Here is a 20481-nt window from a genome sequence, read left to right on the forward strand (position 1 = left end):
AACCACTCTCATTTAACTGCTCTTCCTGGCAGCTATTAATTTGATAATAGGACCTCCAAGTCTATGCAAACCATTTCTACACTATGTTTTAGATAAAAAGGGAACAATTTGCATAGGTTCAAAAATTTGTAAAGTGCTTTCACAAGCATTAATATCTTAGGTTGTCATAAAAATAGGGAGTACTTGGCAGTGTTTATTTCTCAAAATAAGGAAATATTTCCTTAAACATAGTCCCTTCTCAACTGGCTTTGATTTACTCTTCTACATGCTAGACAAAAATTTCCTTCAAATGCCATTATCATATAGCTCACCACTTAGAGCACTTCAGCATAATTGCATCTCAAGAGTGAAGGGCTTTTAGTGATATATGTTTAAGAATTAGCTATGGGAAAATTTTTCTTATTTAAACACATATTAAAGCTAGAACATACCTTTTTCCTTTTGTAGGCTGAATAACTTTCTTGCAGCCAACTAATGAGGCACATTTTCATAAAGACTATATCAATCTTTAATATAGCTCATCTTGATCCTAGAGGTGAAGATAAAAAGACATTAAGGGCTTCAACCAGCTTCTTTATTATAGCTCTAAATTTAAGAAAATTCACATGGCCATAAAAAGGAACAAGGAAAATAATCTCACATTTGTGAAGATATATGGAGTTGCCACAATATAAAAACTCAGCATGAGCTGATAACAAATGATTTGAGGTTCACAATTGAGATACAGCTTTTGTATGGTACAATTTTTATCACAGACGAAGACAAAATGTATCCTAAAACCCACTATTTTTGAAGAGAGGTAACACAAAGCTATATCATTCACTGGCAATAAGCAATGAGTATTCGATTAAAATGATACACTCAAGTTATCCAAAAGAAAAGTAAAAACATGAAAATAAATAGAGACAAAAAATTGAAATAATAGTTGAGACATAAAGAAAAGGAGAGACAATAAAAAAGACTGAAAATAGATACAGATGTTTTAGAGCAAAGGGTTAGCCAACCCATCGAAAAGAGAGCCACTGAATATCAGAACTGTCCATTTAGTTCATATTTTGTGAAAGTTTCAAAATACAAATTTTAAAAGTATGCAATCTTTATAAAAACAGTGGGGTCTGTTTGCTGATTAAAGTAATAGTATATGTGTAATTTTTCTAAAATTATAGGAAAACTTTCCCCAAACATTATTTATTAAGTAATTAATTTTTATTATTTATTTATTTATTGTGAGATGGAGTCTCGCTCTGTTGCCCAGGCTGGAGTGCAGTGGTGTGATCTCAGCTCACCACAACCTCTGCCTCCTGGGTTCAAGGGATTCTCCTGCCTCAGTCTTTTTAGTAGCTGAGGCTATAGGTGCGTGACACCACAGCCAGCTAATTTTTGTATTTTTGGTAGAGACAGATTTTAACCCTGTTGGGGAGGCTAGTCTCCAATCCTGACCTCAAGTCATCTGACCACCTCAGCCTCTCAAAGTGCTAGGATTATAGGCATGAGCCACTGTACCCAGCCTATTTATTTTTGAACATTAGAAAAAATAAAATGTGATGATAAGATTCTATAAAGCAGGGTTTTGAGGTTAATGGAGTTGTGGATATACTGTTAAGCAAACAAAATTTATTATGTTTTCAATTTATACATACAAATAATAGACCTACATGGACTAAACTTATGAAAAGAGGGGTAAATTAATAGAGTGGAAAAGATTAAAAAATACTGAGCATTAGAGAGGTGACTATACTTTAAGAGATGTCTATTCTATCTAAGGCATCACTATGATGCAAAATGACTTTATATCTGTACACAAACTGACAGTAAGCATGGTAATAGTGAAGATTCAAATGACTGAGTTACACTTTATTCATTTGTTTATTCATTCAACCAACTAAGCATTCTAGAGTCTACTTTTTTCCATATGAAAAAAGGATGCTCACTGCTGATCTAATCCAAAGAATAAAATAAGTATGGCCAGGCACAGAATAAAATAAGTATAATCCCAGCACTTTGGGAGGCTGAGGTGGGTGGATCACAAGGTCAGGAGTTTGAGACCAGCCTGGACAAGATGGTGAAACCCCATCTCTATTAAACATACAAAAATTAGCCAGTCATGGTGACTCATGCCTGTAATTTCAGCTACTCAGGAGGCTGAGGCAAGGAATTGCTTGAACCTGGGAGGCAGAGGTGGCAGTGAGCCGAGATCATGCCACTGGACTCCAGCCTGGGCGACAGAGCAAGACTCTGTCTTAAAAAACAAAAAACAAAAAGCAAACAAAAAAACCTTGTATTTATAAGGAGCAGATAATCCAGCTTGATTAAATTCTTAGAACTGCAATCCTTCTTTGGTTCCTATGGGAAATTGTTACCAGGACATTCTGCGCACACCCAAATCTGCAGATACTCTAGGTCCTAATATAAAATGGCATCATATTTGCATATAACCTACACATAGCCTTCTGTATATATTAAATCATTTCTAGATTACTTATAATACCTAAGACAAGGTAAATACTAAGTCTGTAATTGTTAAGAAAAACCCTGTACATAGTACAGACACAATTTTTTGAACATATACATGCATTTTTAGATTCAGGGAATATATATATAGATTTGTTACATGAATATTTGTATAGTGTTGCGGTTTAGACTTCTAATGAGCCCATCAGCCAAATAACAAACATCATACCCAGCAGGCAGTTTTTCAGTCGTTGTCCCCCTTCTTCTCCACCGATTTTTGGAGTCTGCAGTGTTGATTAGTGGTTGGTTAAATCCATACCACGGAGAATCCACCAACACAAAAGGCCAACTGTACTCTAAAAGAGAATATTGCATTAGCAAAAAAAAAGTACTTGCTCCTCATGTAAATGTGTCTCATAGCTCTAAGATTAAATGTTAAACTCAAATATACTTATTTTTCATGTCATAATAAACATATTCTCAAACTTACATTAAGATTTTGAATTGGGCATAGAAATTATATCAATCATGATGTCAAGATTTAATATTTATTAAATAAAATAAATTATAAATTACCCATATGATTCCATACTTAAGAAAATGTTGCTTCTTTTTAATATGTAAACTAGTAAAATTTGATAAACTGTAAAAGCTAAAATGACTGAATTGCAATACTTCATTTAATATATTTTTGGCTTAAAATATATTTCATAAATAAAATGTTTGAAAATGCTGTATCATAATATGTTCACATTGGTTCTATTGAGAGAACAATTTTCATAGAATTTTACCTTCTAGCATAATTTCTGAGAGATCTGTAATTCATCTTTGGTCCAAATATATAAATTTTTTTGAATATAAAGTTGAATGAAATTTCATCAATCATGTTGTCATGTTCTTTTATTTTGTACATAAGAAATGGAAGTAGAAATTATATGAGGATTTTGTTTCTTGAGAAAATAGCTGAACTCAATTTTAAATGAAGTTCAATTTTTTTGCATAACAATTATCTGCTAGAATTCTATTGAGTCAGTATGTGTCTTTAGAGACTAACATCATTTAAACATGGCAACATGTTTAAATGATAACATATTTTCACTGATTTTACAATAAGCTCGTACAAATATTGTTTGGCTTTGTGGTTGCAATGGATTTTTATAAACAAGCTTCTGTTCACAGATGTGTTCACACATTCCTGCCCGTTTAGTAGTCAATTTAGTTAATTAAAATTATGTACTCTTTTATTTATGTTCAATAACTGGTTCAAACATTTTTAAAGTATTAATTAAATTTGATATGCTTTTAAAATAACTATGCTGATAAGTTTACTGAGCATTTCTATAATTCTAGTAGAGTACTTACTGATTGTACCTAAATAATGGAATTACCTAGTAATAGTCTGAGTTACTTGCCTACAATTTAGTTTTTTTTTTCTATATACAGTTTCACTAAATTTTAACAACAGTAACTCTGAGAGGTAGTTATGATTCACTCCATTTCCAACTGATACTCAAATGTTAAAGCTATGTCCTTAGACAGCCTTGCATCTGGAAGAGGAACAGATACCTCCAGTCTCCAATCCAATATTTCTCAACTTTGCTTATATGGTGATATTGATTAAATGACATACGCATGATTTTCTCTTTAAGAACTTGCACATAATTAAGCAACAAAATATTTTCATAAGAAACAAAGACTTCCATGAGTGTACAAAATTGTTAAATTGTCCAATAAGTCAGTAGTTACCAGAATTTTTAATTATTTGCATCCCTTCAGAGAATGAATGTAATACATCATTTATTAGAGAATATATCCCTCCAACACGCACACAAATACTTGCAAAAATAAAGATCTTTTTATTCTGTTAAAATGTTAAATAGATTTCTGCTTTATGTCTTCCAAGTTTTTATCTAAAAAGAAAGTAATAAAATATTCAATCTATCATTCAACATATGTGAGGGTTTGCGCAGGGATAGAAAATGAGCACACAGTAACTTGTGAACAAATCAAGCTAAATTAAATTCACCATGGTAAAGTAGATTAGAGAGTTAAATATGATAATATAATCTTTCTCTCTTTCTTTTCTTTCTCCATGTTTCCTCTTCCTATTCTGTCATCCTTTCTTCTTTTTCCATATTCCTTTCTTTTTTCCTTTTTCTTGCCTTTATTCTTTCATTCTTTCCTTCCTTTCTTTTTATTATTCTCTCTTTTGCAGGTGTTTTGAATAGCAAATGTATTTGCTTCTACTTTTTATGTTTCAATTCTGTAACTTCTTTAAAATAAAATAGATGTTATCTATTTCTCATTAAAGTAAATTTAATTTTTATTGTATTAATTTTCATTAAGTAAAAACTAAAGTTAAAAAAGAGCAACTGCCATCCCAGAACCTGTAGATAAACATTATATATATGTATATATATTTATATATATAATTTTACAAAACATTATATATATATACATATAAAAGAGCAACTGCCTTTATATATACACACACACATAAAAGAACAACTGCCATTATATATAAACTGTATATAATGTTTATCTACAGGTTCTGGGATGGCAGTTGCTCTTTTTTTAACTTTAGTTTTTACCTAATGAAAATTAATACAATAAAAATTAAATTTACTTTAATGAGAAACAGGTAACATCTATTTTAAAGAAGTTATAGAATATATATATATAGATGCATAGATAGATGCTACACAGTAATGAAAAGAGGTTCAAATATTATTTCATTACTCTGTCATTTGTTTTTATCTATCTTATATCGATAGAAATTATTCTAAACATCACTTAAAATAGCAAAGATAAGTATGCAGCCATTTAACCAATCCACTATTGTAAAAATTCAAAATGATTCCTCTTGTTACTCTTAACCACATTGTGATGGCCATTACTATAAGTATATATTTGTGCACATGCATTCGCATTTCTTCAAAGACCTAACAATAGATAGTTTCGGTCAGATTAAAATAAAACATGGTGTTTAATATTTATTTTCAGATGGGTATCCTGAAAGATTTATCAATTTACCATCTCTGCCATTCATGAGACTGTCCAACCAAAAACTGTTCAGAATTTTGAGCGGCATTATCACATACCATACTCTCACTAAATGTGTCACAGTGGTGCACAGGTTCTAAGACAGTCCTCAGTGATCCCTCTCCTGGTATTCAAGCAAGATGGATAATCCCCACCCCTTAAGTGTGAGCTACATCTAGTGACCCACTTCTCAGGAATAGAATAGTGCAAAAGTGATTGTATGTGACTTATTAGGTTACAAAAACACCATGGCTCTTATCTTGCTAGCATTTTCTTACACATTCTGTTTCTCTGCTTCTCTCTTGCTTGCTGTGCTGAACCAAGCTGCCATGTATTTCCTGCCTTATGGAGAGGTACATGCTGTAAAGAACTAGGACAGGCAGCAAGGATTTGAGGCCTTTGTTCCGAAAACCCAAAATGGAACCTTGCCAGCAAATGCATGAGTGAGCTTGGAAGCTAATCCTTGCTGGTTAAGCTTGAGCTGACTGCAGTCCTGGCTGACACCTTGATTGCAGCCTGTGAGACCCCGAACAAGAGGGCCAAGGAAAGTCATACTCAGATTCCTCATGCAAAGAAACTACAACATAATAAATGTTTGTTATTTTAGGGTCTAAGTTCTGGGGTTATTTGTTACACAAAAATAGATAAGACAGTTGTCAAAAAACAAGAAACTTTTTAAAAAATGATTTTGAGATTTATTTTAAAAGTTTTAACTTTGATACATATTTCTTTATATTTCTTTTTTTTCGGTTCATTTGCTTAAATTTCAACCTGTAATTTTTTTTTTAATCGCATTTTAAGTTTTGGGGCACATGTGAAGAACATATAGGACTGTTGCATAGGTACATACATGGCAATGTGGTTTGCTGCCTTTCTCCCCATCACCTATATCTGGCATTTGTCCCCATGTTATCCCTCCTCAACTCCCTACCCCCCACTGTCCCTCCTCTAGTTCCCCCCAACAGACCTCAGTGTGTGATGCTCCCCTCCCTGTGTCCATGTGTTCTCATTGTTCATCACCCTCCTATGAGTAAGAACATGCAGTGTTTGATTTTCTGTCTGATTTACTAATAATTTTTTTATAGTTCTGCTTTCTTAGATTAATTTATAAAAGGAATAATTTCTACTATATTTTCAACTACCTTTCTGATCTTTCCCCTTAATCATAAAATGTTTTTCCCAGTATTTATTTTAATAAAATATTTTAGCTATAATTTAAATAATATGAGGCTGCATACAAATTTCAGTTAAATAGAAAATTAATCTAATATTGCAGCTTAATGAATTTTATAATTTAATGTTCAGTTTATTACTGTTTACTTATTTAAATTTTAATTTTATGAATTATAACATGTTAAACTCATGTGCTGTTAAGAAATAATTTTTTAAATGTGTTTTCATATGTTTTTATGTATATAATTATCACAATTACATAAACAAATAATTATCTGGAGAAAGTGAACAGTGTTTGTATATACCTGTATATACCTGGATGATAAGATTGTGAATGATGTCATATATTTGTCTATTTTAATGTCTATTTTTAATATTTTGACAATATGTATGCAATGTGTCAGACCAAAATACATCATAACAAAATTAAAATGTAAATAGGAAATACTCAAACAATCCATTTATTTTATTTTATATTTCAATGTATTTATTCATTTTTTTTGAGACCGTCTCACTCTTTGGCCCCGGATGGAGTGCAGTGGTGTGATCTGTAGCCTCAACAAATCTCCCAAGCTCAAGTGATCCTCCCACCTCAGCCTCCCAGGTAACTGGGATTACAGTCCTGTGCTGCCACACCCAGCTAATTTTTTTTTTTTTTTTTTTTGCAGAGATGGGGTTTTACCGTGTTGCCTGGGCTGGTCTTGAATTCCTGAGCTCAAACAATCTGCCTATCTTGGCTTCCCAAGCTACTGGAGTTACAGGCATGAGTCACTGAACCCAGTCAGACAATCAGTTTAAAATTTTGTATTAAAGCACATCTTTTTTCATATAATTTTCCTATAAATGATTCCTAGAAAAGTATTTCCAGAGTCCAAGGTATAAATATGTATGAAGCCCTTTTTTAGTAGCTAATGTATTAAAAAATTTGTATTCCAGAATACAGTTATATGTACATATATACATTTTTAAACATCTATTAACTCATATTTTTTTTCACTGAAGTGAGTAATTTTTTGTTAGTTTGTTTGAAGCTGAAGGTCTCTCTAAGTCCAGCCTGGGCTCACCAATTTTCTTTTGTCAGCCCCCCTAGAAACTGAGTCTGATGAGCTGAGCAATCCTAGCTGCAGTAAATATACTCCTAATTTTATGAATTATAACATGTTAAACTCATATGCTGTTAAGAAATAATTTTCAAAAATGTGTTTGTGTGTGTGTTTGTATGTATATAATTATCACAGTTGCATAAACAAATAATTATCTGGAGAAAGTGAACAAACTTAAAATTTAATGCATAAAATATGCTTTTTGAAATCTTATTTTCACATAAGAGAATTTATACTACTATTTTAAGTCACATTTATATGACCACTTATATTTAAAATTTTTAAAAAATATTTATTAACATATTTGTAACATATTTTTAAAATTTTTTCAGCCATATTTCCTTTCTTTCTTGCCCATATATTAAGTATTTAGTAGGTTATTTTAATATGTATTCCATTAGAGTCTTTTTAGAATTTTTAATTTAAGCATTTTTATTCAAAAGTGATATTGTTTTGTTTTTCTAATTTCCTCAATCTTTAGAGTCACACATTGAAGATTTTCATAAACTGAATATATTTTTTTCTTTTCCTAGAAACTTGAACTCTTTATAAAAACTCAAATTATCTACTTTTTGAATTTAGTTTTTGATATTTCAATTAATACTAAGATTACAAATCTGTTTCAGTTTTTTCATTTTGTTTCTATCCTTTTATTATTTCTGCATCTTATGAAGATATACAATATATGCATTAACAGTTTTATTTTTTCATGCTTTATTTAATTTTATGGTTGTCATTTTTTTGTGTGTGTTTATATTTGAGTTTTTAGATATTTTTCCTGTTTTATCCACTCTTACCACCCACCATTTCTATTTGCAAATGTGCCACTGCTTTCCTATTTTGTTACAGATTGGAAAGCATAGCTAGGGGTTTTCATTATTTTTGAAGCTTAGGTTTGTTTTAACTTGGGTTCAGCAGAATTTAATTATAAGCTATTTTCCAAAGATTGCATATATAAGATATTTAAATTAAAAAAATGCTTCTTACAATATTAGACTATAGCATTTTCTATTAATATTGTCATCCTTATTCTTTATTTTGTGGCATTTATTATCTTCAAAGGGAAATACGGGGCAAGTTTAATGCTTATTTTTATACAAGTATATTTTTTTATTGCTTCTATTATTTTAGAATAATTTTAATATTATTTACATGAAATTTCTATGCCATTTCAATAGTGGTTCCACAAAGATGATGATTCAGTGGTTGACCCAAACCTATTGTTAGGTGTTAATAATAGAAAACTTTTATCAAGCACTTATTATTTCTTAAGTATTGTATTATGCCAGTAATATTCCAAATGTGTTCCATTGACCGTCACTGGTCCATGAACTTTGTTCTGGGCAATGAAAGTGTCTCCACAAAAGTTGAACGCAACATTTGAAAATTGTATAGAAACTTGGCCGGGCTCTGTGGCTCACGCTTCTAATCCCAGCACTTTGAGAGCCTGGTCAATAGGGCGAAACCTTGTCTCTACTAAAAATACAAAAATTACCCGGGCGTGGTGCCAGGCGCTTGTAATCCCAGGTACCCTGGAGGCTGAGGCAGGACAATCACTTGAACTCAGGGGTGGGAGTGGGGATTGGGGTGGAGGGGAGCGGGCGGGCTGAAGGAGGCTGCAGTGAGCAGAGATCGCACCACTGCACTGCAGCCTGGGCGACAGAGTGAGACTCTTTCTCAAAAAAATAATCATAATAAAATAAAATTTTTAAAAAATTGAGTGGAAACTTGACAGAAAAAAGTTACAAACTGAATGTTTAAATAATCTTTAGATAACAAAACAACAGATTTAGAAAATATTATTCTACTTCCATCTCATACTTCTTTCCATTGCCATAGTACAGACTGTCTTAGACTTATGCTCATAAATAAAATACAAACGTATTACATGTCCGTACTAAGCAGGTCACCGGAAATTCAAAGACCATTTAGAATGCATCTGTAAGTAATTTCCTGTGTCCATGCTCTTTTTTCATTTTTTTGCCTTGAACTATTATACACCCCGTTAATTATGATCCTTTCCTCTCTTTGTGCTGGTATTTGATATTAAATACTTTCAATAAAATATTTTTCATTAAAATAATAAATTTTCATAAGTTTTCAATTTACCAAATTGACTTTAAACCTTACTTTTAGCAGGGAAACTTCTTTTCCAAACAAAACCTCAAACTAAGCTCTAGTAAGTAAAACACAGAGAAGCTGAGGTGGCATTAATCAATCAAGTTACAGTACTGGTGATGAGTTCTTCCTCCCTCCCTCTGTCCCTCCCTCTTCCTTCCTACTTTTGTCTTGCTCTGTTGCCCAGGCTGAAGTAAGCTATTCTCCTGCCTCAGCCTCTCTAGTAGCTAGGACCACAGGTATGCACCACCACACCTGGCTAATTTTTTATTTGTGTGGAGAGGAGTTCTAGCTATATTGCTCAAGCTGTTGTCTCTAACTCCCTGACTTAAGCAATCCCCCAACCTTGGCCTCTCAAATTACTGGGATTATACGCATAAGCCATGGTTCCGAGCCTTAAAAATTCTGCTGATTGATTAGTTTTTCTTTCTTTTCCTTGCTGAAGAAACACTCACAAAATCACACTTCTTAATACATACTCCATCTCCATACATACAACACCACCAGCACCACTAACATCTAGGACTCTGAAGACTGTTTCTAAACAGTTTTTACTTTAGTATAGATGATATACTATCAACCTCTCGGGGTAAGTTGCATGTGATGGTGATGCAGGGCCATGAAACATGAATGGGACCACAGGCCAGGTTTGCCACAAACAACAGCATTCTGTATTTGTACACAGTCTGCTAAAATTACTTTATTTATAACATTTTGAGATAAGTAAATGTATAAATATGTGAAAATTCTAGGCACATATTAGGTGGTCAAACACAAAGATGACTTGTGAAGATTAGCATAATATGATACCTGTGGCTTTAAGTAAACTTTTAATTTAAAATAGTTCTATATTTGATGGAAAATTGCAAAAATGGTACAGAAAGTTTCTATGCAATACACATCCAGTTATTTTAATGACTATTATCAATTATTAATATTTTACATCCATTATTAATATCTCACATTAGCATGGTACGCTTGTTACAACTAATGAACCAATACTGAAATATTAGCAGTATTAGTGTCTCTACCGTATCAGATATCCTTAAGATTTACCTAATGTCATTTAACTGACCCAGTACCCCATTCAGAATACTGCATGACATTTAGTTGCCTTGACTCCTCAAGTATATCTTGGCCTATGACAGTTTCTCAGAATTGCTTATTTTTGATGATCTTGATGCTTTTATGAAATTGTGCACAGATAATTTGTAGAATGCCCAAGTGGCACTTGTCTAACATTTTTCTCATGATTAAATTCAGCTTACATGTTTTGAGGAGGCAGACCACAGAAGTGACATGTTGTTTTATCACATTGTATCAAAAATGTTCCCTGCTATCACCAAACTTATCACTATTTGTTAACCTTCATCACCTTCAACGTGGTTGAGGTAGTGTTTCTTTGTTAGGTGTCCCACTGCTAATTACATTTGTGTAATTTGTGTAATAGATATTAGAATATATCCCATTTCCATATATTCTGTGAATGCAAGTCACTATACATGCCTATAGTTAGGAATCGGGAGTTATCCCGATGGATACCTTGATGGCAGAGTATCGACTTAAAGTGTTTGCAGTGGCCGGGCGCGGTGGCTCATGCCTGTAATCCCAGCACTTTGGGAGGCTGAGGCGGGTGGATCACGAGGTCAACAGATTGAGACCATCCTGGTCAACATGGTGAAACCCCATCTCTACTAAAAATACAAAAAATTAGCTGGGCATGGTGGCGTGTGCCTGTAATCCCAGCTACTCAGGAGGCTGAGGCAGGAGAATTGCCTGAACCCAGGAGGCGGAGGTTGTGGCTAGCTGAGATCGTGCCATTGCACTCCAGCCTGGTAACAAGAGCGAAACTCCGTCTCAAAAAAAAAGAAAAAGTGTTTGCAGTATTTCTGCACTGAAGATGTGTCTCTTCTTCATATATTTATTCAATAATTTACATCAGTGTGGATTCATGGATATTTCTTTTATACTTTATTTATTTTGCTGCTCAAATTCATCCAGCTTTCACCATTGACAGCTTTCTCTGGGCTCCTATGCCCCTTTGACATACCCGTATCATTGTGTGTACATGTTTGTTTCATTTTGTTCTCTGAGAACTTTTTGTTTTATGGCATGAGAAGATGTTCCAGGCTCATTTTATATATGACTTGCCTTAGTCTGAGTCAGCCATTTCTCTATAGAGCCCTGTGTCTACTTATTGGATAATGGTATAGTAAATTAACATCCTGGTATCAGGTTTGTCAGTACCATGTTTCCATAGCTTCTAGCCCCTCTCACCTAATAGAACCAGGAATAGATTTTCACACACACAGAGACATATATATATATATATATATATATATATACATCTCCACACACACATATATAAAAAGTGTGTGTGTAGACTATATATATGTTTGTGTGTGTAAATATATATGAACATGCACATACATACATATATAGGTACGTATTAGCCCGTGTTTATACTCATATAAATGTATTTCTATTCTACACAATGTAAATCTATTTCTACATGTAATTATGCATATTCATATTAAGTTAAACATAGTTCATATTAAAATCTCCATTTCTAATCAATTTCCAAATCATTCTAGCCGCCTTCTCAATTTTGTCTATAATCGTTCAGTCCAACAGTAAAAAACTTGTTTCCCACCGGCCACCGTCCATTAACTTAAATGTTCAATTTCAGTACCGGAATTATTAAATATTTTCCCTGGGGGAGATAACTTTACCAAATAGTTTATGTACAATTTCTCTTGTATTTAATATTATATACGCCACTCATTTCCAGAGTCACTGAAGTGAGTGCCTTTTTCCCCACTTCTTTTAGTGAGGCCATTTCATATACTTATTAAACAATTTTGTTGTTTTTCTCTAATTCTAAATGCCATCCTGGAATCCCTTCTATCTAAACTTCTTTAAAATTTGTATGAATTAGGCTGGGCACGGTGGCTCACGCCTGTGATCCCCGCAATTTGGGAGGCCGAGGCGGGTGGATCACGAGGTCAAGAGATCCAGACCATCCTGGTCAACATGGTGAAACCCCGTCTCTACTAAAAATACAAAAAATTAGCTGGGCACGGTGGCTCGTGCCTGTAATCCCAGCTACTCGGGAGGCTAAGGGAGGAAAATTGCCTGAACCCGGGAGACCAAGGTTGTGGTGAGCCGAGATCGAGCCATTGCACTCCAGCCTGGGTAACAAGAGCGAAACTCCATCACAAAAAAAAAAAAAAAAATTGTATGACTTAAAATGTTCTTTCAGCTGTAAAATTTTATGCATTTTCTCTAATGTATCGTATCATGTATCCACTATTATAGTATCATACAGAATAGTTGCATTGCCCTTACAAAACACGCTATACTTCATGTGTTCAACTTTACTATCCCCTAACAATTTCTGATATTTTAATGTTCTTTTTAAAAATCACATACTAGGAATGATTATGTAATTTTTTCAGGCTGGATTCTTTCACTAACTAATATTTATTTAAGATTCACCCATACCTTTCTGTTGTTAGGTAGCTCATTTCTTTTTATAGTTGAGCAGCATTACATTGTAATGTTGTTTTGTTTATTCATTTAGTTTCCTGATACACCCCCCCAAAAAGTAATCTATTTTCAGTTTGTTTAGCTTTTTCTTATTGTAAGAATGGAAATGGCAGCTTTCAAGCTCTATCCATGTTGGAGGTAAAAACAGAAGTCTTAAATACCAGTTTTGTGGGTGTGTCTGTGTATTTTAATAGGAAATCCAGATAATACAGAAAAAAATAAGATATAAAAAAACACAGAATCAAATTATGTTCTGATATTATCACCTTATTCCAAAGTTATCATTAGGAAAGGAATACACAGACATATATGACTTCAAAAATAAACTCCTACTATTGTAACAGGAGAGAAATAAAGACTATAAAGAAGTTTCATCTCAGGCAGTGCATGGAAACTCTATCAAGAGGCAAGTTTATTTTAGTACTTTAAAGAATAGCTATGGTAAAGCCACAAATACAGGTTTCTTTCCAGCTAGCCATCCACAAATATGTATTTCTTTTTGCAGCCCAGGTAATCAATGTTTTGAAATAGTACTTTTCTGTGGATTTTATTTCCATTTCAGCAACCCTAATAATATGTTTTGTAAAATAAGCTAGTTGACTTTGTCAGTATAAGTAATATAACAATACAGATAAGATTAATTCCCAGTAAATGCATAAACTAAATAAATCAATAATTATCTGTTGATTTAACGTATCCATTGAAAAACTTGTCAAATAATATAAACCTTTCAAATATATTCTGCTTTCTGAGTCCTGAATTCCGACAATGGGACTGATTATCTTTTTCCTCAAAATTCTCTATGGGGACATAATATTCAGGACACACTCAAGCTCTCTGTTCAAACTTTGAGAGCTCTTTGAGTCCTATTCTATTTTTTCTTTTCGACAGAATTTTGCTCTTGTTGATCAGTCTGGAGTGCAACAGTGCAATCTCGACTCACTGCAACCTCTGCATCCCAGGTTCAAGCGATTCTCCAGACTCAACATCTGAGTAGCTGGAAATACAGGTGCCCTCCACCTGACCTGGATAATTTTTTTGTATGTTTAGTAGAGATGAGATTTCATGTTGGCCAGGCTAATCTCAAACTCCTGACCTCAAGTGATCACCCTCCTCGGACTCGCAAAGTGCTGGAATTACAAGTGTGAGCCATCGTGCCTGGCCAAGTCCTATTCTTAATAAACCTTCACAATATAAATTTTTTGTACTATTGCTTGTCCCTTTCTGTCATTCTCTATTCTGTTCTTGATAGGGAAGAGAAGAAAATATATACAGATGTATAAATACACGCATATGTGTAGTTGATGTATATTTTACCTATCACAAATATCTATCAAAATTCCCTAAAATCAGTTAGCACCCTTTAATTTTTTTAAATTTGTTATTTTATTTTTTGTAATTTCAACTTGTATTTTAGATTCAAGGGGTACATGTGTAGGTTGCTACATGAGTGTATTGTGTGATGCTGGGGTTTGGGGTACTGTCCCTTAGGTATAAGCATAGTAGCCAACAGCTTTTCAATCCTTGCCCATCTCCCGCCCTCTCTCCCTCCCCCTTCTATTCCTTCCAAGTATCTGTTGTTGTCATCTTTATGTCTTATGAGTACCCAATGTTTAGATCCCATTTATAAGTGAGAATATATAAAATTTGGGTTTCTGTTCCTGCATTACTTCAATTAGAATACTGGTCTCCAGCTGCATCCACATTGCTGCAAAAACAAGATTTTATTCTTTTTCACGCTGTGTATATATACCATATTTTCTTTCTTTAATCCACCATTGATGGGCACACAGGTTGATTCCGTGTCTTTGCTATTGTGAATCATGTTGCAATAAACAAACGAGTGTATATGTCTTCTTGCTAAAATTATTTCTTTTCTTTTGGATATATGCCCAGTAATGGGATTTCTCCATCAATTGATAGTTCTGTTTTAAGTTCTTTGAGACATCTTGAGACTGTTCCCACAGTGGCTGAATTAATTTACATTCCCATGAAAAGCATATAAGTGTGTCCTTTTCTCTGCAGCCTTGCCAGCATGGTGTTTTGACATTTTAATAATAATGATTCTGACTGGTATGAGATGGTTTTGATTTGCATTTCTCTGATGGTTAGTGATGTTGAGTATTTTTCATATGTTTGTCGGCCACCCATATGTCCTTTTTTTTTTTAAGTTGGTTTTAACTTTTAAAAAAATTATTATACTTTAAGATTTTTTAATTTATTGTATTCATTATAACTTTTTAAAAATTATTATACTTTAAGGTACATGTGCTGATTGTGCAGAATTGTTACATAGGTATACACATGTCATGGTGGTTTGCTGCATCCATCCCCTCATCACCTATATTAGGTATTTCTCCTAATGTTATCCCTCCCTAATACCCCCACCACCTGCTATCCCTCCCCTAACCCCCCGACCTCCCAACAGGCCTTAGAGTGTGATGTTCCCCTCCCTTTGTCTATGTGTTCTCATTGTTCAACACCCGCCTATGAGTGAGAATATGTGGTCTTTGGTTTTCTGTTCTTGTGTCACTTTGCTGAGAATAATGATTTCCAGATTCATCCATGTCCTTACAAAGAACACAAACTCATCAATTTTTATGGCTGCATAGTATCCCATGGTGTATATGTGCAAAAATATGGAATGCTTCACTAATTTGCATGTCATCCTTGCGCAGGGGCCATGCTAATCTTCTCTGTATTATTCCAATTTTAGTATATGTGCTGCCGAAGCAAGCACTGGAGTTAATTTTTGTATAAGGTGTAAGGAAGCAGTCCAGTTTTAGATGTCTACACATGGCTAGCGAGTTTTCCCAACACCATTTATTAAACAGGAAATCCTTTCTCCATTGCTTGTTTTTGCCAGGTTTGTCAAAGATCAGATGGTTGTAGGTGGCCTTACCTCCGAGGCCTCTGTTCTGTTCCATTGGTTTATATCTCTGTTTTGGTAACAGTATCATGCTGTTTTGATTACCATAGCCTTGTAGTATAGTTTGAAGTCATATTGCGTGATTCCTCCAGCTTTGTTTTTTTGCTTAGGATTCTCTTGGCTGTGTGGGCTCTTTTTTGGTTCCATATGCAGTTCAAGATGGGTTTTTCCAGTTCTGTGAGAAGGTCATCGGTAGCTTGATGGGGATAGTGTTGAATCTGTTGGGAGTATGGCCATTTTCACCATATAGATTCTTCCTAACTATGAGCATGGAATGTTTTTCCATCTGATTGTGTCCTCTCTTATTTCCTTGAGCAGGGGTTTGTAGTTCCCCTTGAAGTCCTTCACATCCCTTTATAGTTGTATTCCTAGATATTTTATCCTCTTTGTAGCAATTGTGAGTGGGAGTTTGCTCATAATTTGGCTCTCTGTTTGTCTGATATTGGTGTATAGGAATGCTTATGATTTTTGCACACTGATTTTGTATCCTGAGACTTTGCTGAAGTTGCTTATCAGCTCAAAGAGACTTTGGGCTGAGAAGATAGGGTCTTCTAAATATACAATCATATTGTCTGCAAATAGAGACAGTTTGACTTTTTCTTTCCCTATTGAATATGCTTTATTTGTTTTTCTTGCCTGATTGCTCTGGCCAGAACTTCCAATACTATGTTGAATAGGAGTGGTGAGAGAGGATACCCTTGTCTAGTGCCAGATTTCAAAGGGAATGCTTCCAGTTTTTGCCCATTCAGCATGATATTGGCTGTGGGCTTGTCATAAAGAGCTTTTATTATTTTGAGATATGCTCCATTCATACCTAGTTTATTGATAATTTTTAGCATAAAGGGCTGTTGAATTTTGTCAAAGGCCTCTGCTTCTATTGAGATAATCATGTAGTTTTTGCCTTTGGTTCTGTTTATGTGGTGGATTATGTTTATAGATTTGCTTATGTTGAACCAGCCTTGCATACCCAGGATGAAGCCTACTTGATCGTGATGGATACACTTTTTGATGTGCTGTTGGATTTGGTTTGCCAGTCTTTTATTGAAGATTTTTCCCATCAATGTTCATCAGGGATATTGGCCTGAATTTTTCTTTTTTTGTTGTGTCTCTGCCAGCTTTTGGTATCAGGATGATGTTCGTCTCATAAAATGAGTAATGGAGGATTCCCTCTTTTTGTATTGCTTGGAATAGTTTTGAAAGAAATGGTACCAGCTTTTCTTTTATGTCTTGTACAATTCAGCTATGAACCCAGGTGGTCCTGGAGTGTTTTTGTTGGTAGGCTATTAACTGCTGCCTCAATTTCAGACCTTGTTACTGGTCTATTCAGGGATTCAACTTCCTCCTGGTTTAGTCTTGGGAGGTTGTAAGTGTCCAGGAATTTTTCCATTTCTTCTAGATTTACTGGTTTATGTCCATAGAGGTATTTGTAGCAATCTCTGATGGTAGTATGTATTTCTGGGGAATTGGTGGTGATATCCCCTTTATTATTTTTTATTGCATCTATTTGAATCTTTTCTTTGTTCTTTTTTATTAGTCTGGCTAGTGGTCTCTCTATTTTGTTGATCTTTTCCAAAAATCAGCTCCTGAATTCACTGATTTTTTTTGAAGGGTTTTTTTTTTTGTTTGTGTGTGTCTGTGTGTCTCTATCTCCTTCAGTTCTGCTCTGATCTTAGTTATTTCTTCTCTTCTGCTAGCTTTTGAATTTGTTTGATCTTGCTTCTCCAGTTCTTTTAATTGTTATGATAGGGTGTTAATTTTACATCTTTCCTCACTTCTCATGTGGGCATTTAGTGCTACAAATTTCCCTCCAGACACTGCTTTAAATATATCCCAGAGATTCTGGTATATTGTGTCTTTGCTCTCATTGGTTTTGAAAAGCATCTTTATTTCTGCCTTCATTTCATTATTTATCCAAGAGTCATTCAGGAGCAGGTTCAGTTTCCATGTAGTTGTGTGGTTTTGAGTGAGTTTCTTAATCCTGAGTTCTAATTTGATTGCACTGTGGTCTGAGAGACTGGTTGTTATGATTTCCATTCTTTTGCATTTATTGAGGAGTGATTTACCTCCAATTATGTGGTTGATTTTAGAGTAAGTATAGGTCATTAAGAACCTGCTTTATGTATCTGGGTGCTCCTGCATGGGTGCATATATATTTAGAATAATTAGCTCTTATTGATGCATTGATCCCTTTACCAATGTGTAATGACCTTCTTTGTCTCTTTTGATCTTTGTTGGTTTAAAGTCTGTTTCATCAGAGACTAGGAATGCAACCTCAGCTTTTTTTTTCTGCTCTCCATTTGCTTGGTAAATCTATCTCCATCCCTTTATTTTGAGCCTATGTGTATCTCTGCATGTGAGATTGGTCTCCTGAATACAGCACACAAATGGGTCTTGATTCTTTACTCTATTTGTCAGTCTGTGTCTTTTGATTGGGGCATTTAGCCCAGTTACATTTAAGGTTAATATTGTTATGTGTGTGAATTTGATCCTACCATTTTATATTAGCTGGTTGGTTTGCACATTAGTTAATGTAGTTTCTTCATTGTGTTGATGGTCTTTACCATTTGGTATGTTTTTTGCAGTGGCTGGTACTGGTCGTTCCTTTCCATGTTTAGTGCTTCCTTCAGGAGTTCTTGTAAGGCAGGCCTGGTGGTGATGAAATCTCTCAGCAATTGCTTGCCTGAAAAGGATTTTGTTTCTCCTACTCTTATGAAGCTTAGTTTGGCTGGATATGAAATTCTGGGTTGAAAGTTCTTTTGTTTAAGGATGTTGAATATTGCCCCCCTGCCACTATCTTCTGGCTTGCAGGGTTTCTGTGGAGAGATCTGCTGTGAGTTTGATGGGCTTCCCTTTGTGGTTAACCTGATCTTTCTCTCTGGCTGCCCTTAGCATCTTTTCCTTCATTTCAACCTGGGTTGAATCTGATGATTATGTGTCTTGGGGTTGGTCTTCTTGAGGAATATCTTTGTGGTGTTCTCTATTTCCTGTATTTGAATGTTGGCCTGCCTTGCTAGGTTGGGAAAGTTCTCTTGGATAATATCCTAAAGGGTGTTTTCCAACTTGGTTTCATTCTCCCTGTCACATTCAGGTATACCGATCAAAGGTAGATTGGGTCTTTTCACATAATCACATATTTCTTGGAGGCTTTATTTCATTTCACTTTTTTCTCTAATCTTGCCTTCTTGTTTTATTTCATTTGAGTTATCTTCAATCTCTGATATCTTTTCTTCTGCTCAATCAGTTCAGCTGAAATTTGTGTATGCTTTGTGAAGTTCTTGTGCTGTGTTCCATCAAATTGTTTATGTTCTTCTCTAAGCTGGTTACTTTAGTAAGCATTTCATCTAACCTTTTTTCCCTTCGTAGTTTCTTTGCATTGGGTTATAACATGCTTCTTTAGCTCAGAGAAGTCTGTTATTACCCACCTTCTGAAGTCTGCCATCTGTCAATTCGTCAAACTCATTCTCTATCCAGTTTTGTTCCCTTGCTGGTGAGGTGTTGTGATCCCTTGGAGGAGAAGAGGCCTTCTGGTTTTTGGTGATTTCAGCCTTTTTTGCGCTGGTTTCTTCCCATCTTTGTGGATTTATCCACCTTTGGTGTCTGAAATTGGTGACTTTCAGATGGGGTCTCTGAGTGGACATCTTTTCTGTTGATGTTGAAGCTATTTATTTCTGTTTTATAGTTTTCCTTCTAACAGTAAGGTCCCTCTGCTGCAGGACTGCTAGAGGTCTACTCAAGACCCTACTTGCCTGGGAATCACCCATGGGGGCTGCAGAACAGCAAGGATTTCTGCCCGTTCCTTCTTCTGGTAGTTTTGTCCCAGAAGAGTACCTGCCAGATGTCAGCCAGAGCTCTCCTGCATGATGTTTCTCTTGGGATATATGAGGGTCAGGGAGCCACTTGATGAGGCAGTCTGTCCCTTTTCAGAGCTCATATGCTGTGCTGGGAGCTCCATTGCTCCCTTCAGAGCTGCTGGGCAAAGACATTTAAGTTTACTAAGGTGGGACTCACAATCACCCCTTTTCCAGGTGCTCTGACCTGGGAAGGTGGGGCTTTATTTTTAAGTCCCTGATGGGCCGCTGCCTTTTTTCAGAGATGCCCTGCCCAGCAAGGAGGGAG

At 34.8% G+C, this 20481-nt stretch overlaps 1 non-coding gene and 1 pseudogene across 2 annotated transcripts in view; both read right to left on the reverse strand.

Moving 5' to 3' along the window:
• The window catches only part of LOC118152095 (glucose-6-phosphate 1-dehydrogenase pseudogene), a 152599-nt pseudogene that overhangs the window by 43452 nt on the left and 88666 nt on the right, over positions 1–20481 (reverse strand). Inside the window, exons 2-3 of the transcript XR_013525455.1 lie at positions 2681–2807; positions 432–529 (exon numbers count right to left, since the gene is read on the reverse strand). The product of XR_013525455.1 is annotated as a glucose-6-phosphate 1-dehydrogenase pseudogene (transcript). The remainder of the gene's footprint in view (positions 1–431; positions 530–2680; positions 2808–20481) is intronic.
• Positions 16070–16176, reverse strand: LOC118147983 (U6 spliceosomal RNA). Its single transcript, XR_004734714.2, has one exon. It is a non-coding gene; the product is annotated as a U6 spliceosomal RNA (small nuclear RNA).

Source organism: Callithrix jacchus, chromosome 1, assembly GCF_049354715.1.
Source record: "Callithrix jacchus isolate 240 chromosome 1, calJac240_pri, whole genome shotgun sequence".
NCBI lineage: Eukaryota > Metazoa > Chordata > Mammalia > Primates > Cebidae > Callithrix > Callithrix jacchus.